The following is a 6,212-nucleotide window of genomic DNA, read 5'->3' on the forward strand; positions in this document are numbered from 1 at the left end:
TGTTTCCGATTGCTAATCGTGAAAGCAATGGCAAGAATTGTTGAGGATATGAGGCGGGAGTGTAAGATAAAGTTACGGGCGGGGAGGGAGGGAGATGAATCGACAGCGGGAATGTGAAATTTATGGGCGGGACTGTAAGAGAGGGAAGTAAATTAGTTCATCTCCAATCGACGTGATCAAATTTGATATCATTTTAACACTAAAATAATACAATTTCAACACTAAATATTATTTCAGTTTCAATCCATTCACACCATTTCATATAAAAAAATATTTCTTAGAATATTCTATTTATTTTTATTCATTTATTCATAATTTAATTATCGGCATATATTTTAGTTTAATAATTATTTTTTGATAATTATTATATTTAAAATTAATATTTCATTTATATTCATTTATATTTAATAAGTTAATTTTTCATATTTATAATTATTATGATTTTTATTTTTAATATTTATTACATAATTATTCTGATATATAAATATATTTTAAAAATATTATAAAATCACACACAATTAGGATAAAATATATTACTAATATAAAACAGACAATAACACTTAATTAAAAATATAATATTATAAGAATTTAATATTTAGAATTACTATATTATTCCCATATATGTATAAATATTCTATGATATATATTTTTAAATTAGTTAAATAATATATAAATATAATTATAATTAAAATATATTAGATATATTATAAATAAAATTTATAATAAATTAAATATTTATAAATGTGCATAATAAAATTAAAATAGTAGAATTTGTATTCAACAGATAATATTTGTTGGGTTGCAAGGGTGCAAATATAGTTCCACGTCTAAAGCACATGGAAAAGATCATGGGGTTAAAATGATGAAAAGTATCCCCATTGGTACAAGACCTTTTAGGGAGAGCCCAAGAATAAAGTCATGAGGGCTTAGGTCTAAAGTGGACAATATCATACCATTGTGAAGATATTTTGATTCCATCAGCACTAATAACACCAATATAATTTTCATTACTTGTATATCCTTCATGCATTCCAAATACGCCATGTAACATTTCTTGTACCATAATTGGTTCATGGCTCGATACTTCAAAAATTTCTCCATAAAAATTTAAGATGCAATAATCTTGTAAGATACCATTTATCATCATATATTCATGTACTGTCTCTCGATCACCCAATGAGTTTATGCATTTGCAACAAAGATCGCCATGTGAGGCAGACATCTATTCTGTTTGCATGATTTGATCATGTTCAATAATTTCTAAAAGTTTATCCATTGATAAGATTTATCAAAATTAAATAAACTTAGTAGACAAACACATACAAATTTCAAAGAATTCAACAAATATAAAATATAATTCCTAAATATAAAATTTCAAATAAATAAAAGGATTTTAAAAAAATCATATATGCTAATGGCCTTAATTACGAGAAATCCTTGATATTATTCAAGTAAGAGGCGGAAATGTGAAAATAAAGTTTATATCATAGACAATGCTGTAATACACAAAATAAACCAACAAACTTGAAGAATAATACAAAATAATTTGGACAAAATGACAAATATCAATAAATAAAATTTCATCTTACACAATATAAACCATGATCTACCATCCAACACAAACCATGATCGATTGAAAATTTATCACCATTAAGACTTAAAAAAAATTGTCACTCTGCGAAAACTAAACTAAAAATTATATCTTTAAACAAAATCAAAGGCGATTTATGAAGTGGATGCGGCAGGATGATCGATGCTAGGGTTTATGACGTGGATGTGCTAGGATGATGATAAGGTTTATGATGCTGATGTGTCAAGATGATGTTATATAGTGTAATTAATCTGATGGATGACGGGAACAGAGATCGAATTAATTGTGAAAATACTATGAGATGCGGTCTTAATCGCCCCTTTTTTTTTATCTCGTATGCAATCTTTAGAGCGATCTTAACTGCTCCAAAAAGCAACATATAGAAGCGGTCAAACAAATTGCTTCTATATGTGCCCAACAGTTGTCAATTTCGACTTTGATATATAGGCATAGATCAATCCTTTCACTATCAAGTATGGTTATACAAATTGGTAAACTTAACATTCTCAACCTTTTTTAAACAACAGATAAAATGACAAAAAAGTATCTAAACATTTTAATATTATTATACATGTAGATTAGTATATATAACAATCAACTCTAGAATGTTGTCGTCCCATCTATATTATAGAATCACTCTATCATAGCCTTAGAAATATTGATAGAATAGTATCTCTAGTCGACATATGACCACTTAGATTGATAAAGAATTAAACTACATTATCAAGATATTTCATTCTAGTTAGTAAGGTTGATTGAGCCTCCCATCCTTTAAATCATGTCTCAAGAACAAAGTAGACATACAAGTGATAAAGAAAATAGTTATCATCTATTTTCCCAAATCATTATTTCACCCTTTGTCAAAATGTCCATTAGTCAAGTTCATCTTCAAGTATATATGATATGTTGTTATCTATCCACACGAAAAACAAATTGAGCCTATTGTCCCTTTGTTATCTTCGAGTATAGATTAGTAAGACTTACCAAATGGAAGTAAATTAGTCATGAAAAAATGACAGGAATTGCCTTTAGGTTAAGGCAAGACAATGTAATTATTAGGTGGACTTCGTTAATCGTTACTCATCACGTTTAGTTAAATCACTAATTGCTCGACTTACATGCCAAACTAGTGTCATTTCTCAACATGCTAGCTCTTGACTTGATAGATTTATTGAGAAACTGCCTTGTCTGATACACCTCTTATAGAAAACCAATCCGTTTACTGATCTTTTATCCACAATTCCTTTATTATTATTATTATTATTCCTTGCATAAGTTGCATCTTCTTCCTTTATTTCCTTTGTTTTGCACCCATTATAATTTTTGGATTCTTTTCCATCGAGCAGTATAAAGTAGGAGAAATTCTAATTTTGACTCATGAAACTTGTCTGAGTCGTCATGAATTTTTGGTCCCCTCGTTTAAAAAAAAAAACTATAGAATTTAATTAATTAACTCAGTAATATACTTAGATAGAAAAATATAATGATTCACTGTGATTTTAGCGAAGTTACAAATGAGAATGAAAATTTAATGCTATACTTAGGACAGTTGGATCATAATTGTCGAAGAATTAGGATTCGAAATCCATACGATACATACATATATACATATACATATAGTGTTTGAACAACCGAGATGATATTATGATGTCACATCAAAAGTCATCTTGTTTTTATATTTATTTAATATATGAAATATGAAGTTGGATAGTAATTAATTAGTTAGTAAGATTCAGATAATCGATATATATATATATATATATATATATATATATATATATATATATATATATATTAACACATTTAAAGCGACTTTACAGTAGAGGGAAAAAAAAAGAGGAAAATTAAAGAGGCAATTGGCTCAACCTAACATTCTCACATCATGATGCCGTTCCCAACACTCGAATCAGTAGATTACTCCACACGGCAAGAGCATTTATGCCTCACACTATCTTACAAGCTAAGCACGCTAACAGTGAAAGATTCCTCCCTCTTTTGTCTCCACATTGCAGGGATGGATGCGAGAATTAAATAACGAGGAGGAAAAGAATAGTATTAATTAATATTGAATAAGAAAACAAAGGTTGTCTTGTCATGGCAATAGAATTGACCCAACACATTAACCCTCGATCGCTGCTCGTCGCAGAGATGACAACAAATAGAACATTTAAACCTAAAGCCAGCCAGAAATGAATGCTCACGAACCACAGCCCACTCCTCCCTTCTCTCTGCTCTTTCGTTCCTTCTTACTTATTTATTTATTTATTTATTTATTTATAGTCATTTCAATTACTTATCGAAACCCACTCGTGCAACCCAACAATGTCAGCGTGCATGGGCACTAGCTAGGAGGAACAGGGCAAGTGGGTGTGCAGAGTAGGTGGGAGTTCCAAAACACGATGTGACCATATCACCTCTAACTTCGCTTCAATTCAGTATGCACAATATCCATCTCTCTCGTCGACGATCTGACAAAACAAAAGAGAGATATAGATCGCCGGACGTACGGTGAGAGAAAGAAAAAAAATATATGCACACACGATGGACCGGTCAGGAGATTCCTTGTTAGATTGCCCTCTACCCAGTGTTACTTTAAGTAAAGTCAGTTCTTGGAAATATTGATTGTTCTGGTTTGTTCCAATATTAGAATCAGATTAATCTCCTCCACAGTCCTGTTCACGTGTGAAACACGGTCCGGTCCTGTCACTGCAAAAACGATGAACCAAATGATCAGAGAAAGAATCCAAAGGGACCGAGAGGTGGATCGACGAGTTTTTACTCGTCTGCATGGCTGCATTGGCTTTTTAAACGAAGAAAAATAAAATAGTTCTTTTAATTTTGCCAATATAGTTCTTGAATACAAAATCCAAAAAGAAAAACAAAACTCTTGTTAGTATGTTTTTAAGTAATTTTATTCAGTTAATATATCTCATCCTTGTGCATACTTTTAATTTTAATATATATATATAATTGATATCATACGCGATTAAATTTACACGATTGTACAAGGCTAGTAGAAAAAAAAAATGAAAGGAGGCCTACACTCGAGTGACGTGATTATCCTAATTGCAAGTGATATAGAACCAAGTGTAGGGATTCACAAGCGTTAGATCCCAACTATGAAGCACGTTGTCAGGATCCAAAAGACTCTTCCGCAGCGTGTACAGAGCAAAGCCGCAGAGAGGTGACGGGCGACAGCGGAAACAAAAAACCTAATTTCAACGACGGCGATACAGCAGAGAGACGAGCATGAAGTTTTAGGATTAGTCAGCAGTGATGGTCAGAGAGGGGAGCGTGGGATCGGGATCAGGATGGGGACGAGCAGAGAGGCAAGTGCTATTTTTTTTTCGGCCAGCGCGACGCTGCTCGCCACAGGAATATGCTACGCTGACCAGAAATGAAAAATTCTCAGTCGCTTATGGTCGCACAAATTTAACAGCGTGTGTATATATATATATATATATATATATATATATATATATATATACTTAAAATTTAACACGACGTGCATTAATTTTATTATTGTCGAATATTTATTATTCAAATTAATTCTAATATTAATGAAATCGGTCATTTATTCTTTGTTAAAAAATGATGTGGCATCTACATGACATGACATGCGGCGACGTCATCTATCTTAATTTTGTCGAGCTTTTGTTTAATTTTCCTATAATATCTCTTTATTTGCTAGATAGCTAATTTGTTTTAAAAATGTGAACCGGAAAATTAAAGGATCTGAATGAGACGATGTTTTTCCTCTCCGTTGTGGAGTCAAACATCGATCGTGTTTGGAATTAAACAACATATATGGTGTCGACCTGCTTTATATTTATGAACCTTGAATCGATTAACGTACCATTACCATTGGTGGACGAGATGAGTAACGAGTAAGATCTTTCTTTTGCAATGCCGAGCAACTCTATATCCTGAGTGCTTGTTTATGCACGTGCGTGCGCGACAAAGACGTCTGGATTCTCGGATTAAAAGTCATTTTAAGATTTTATTTTTAAATTTTAGGGGTTGAATTATATTAAGCATAAAGGATGTGCGAAGTAAAGAGTACATGGTACCAATCAAGTACATCCCGTGAGAATTTAATTTTTTCTATTTTGAAATTTTTTTTATTCTTAGTACTGTAACTTGATTCCTAAATTATAATATTTTGGACATCTGGAAGTGATTCGAGCATTCGGACGCTTTTGTCGCAAACATGATAAACACGTAGGATATTAGATTTATTTATTTATTTATTTATTTATTAGATGTGGAAAGTTGAGGCGATCTTGCATCCATGAAGGTGTCAAAGATCCTAAGCTAGGCGACAGATCCCTTACAATTAGTGTGGTAGATTTTCATTGCAAACTTGCCCCATGGGCACTAACAGTTGCTACGAATCGGTGAGGGTGTGATCTTCCTTCTTGGTAGTGGCTCAGTCAAGATGGGTGAAGGTGTAAAGATGTCGATGAGTCAGGCTTCAGTTAGCACGACAAGTACCTAATTGTCATATATAGTTGCTACATACGATCGATTAACCACAATATATATTATGAGCAATGATAGACTGCATGAAATCCCAGCATGACACACATGAGCTAGGATTTAATGTTGCATCCATGTCTTG

Source organism: Curcuma longa, chromosome 11 (genome assembly GCF_044706935.1).
Source record: "Curcuma longa cultivar G26 ecotype Majalengka, Jawa Barat chromosome 11, ITB_CL_G26_1.1, whole genome shotgun sequence".
Taxonomy (NCBI): domain Eukaryota; kingdom Viridiplantae; phylum Streptophyta; class Magnoliopsida; order Zingiberales; family Zingiberaceae; genus Curcuma; species Curcuma longa.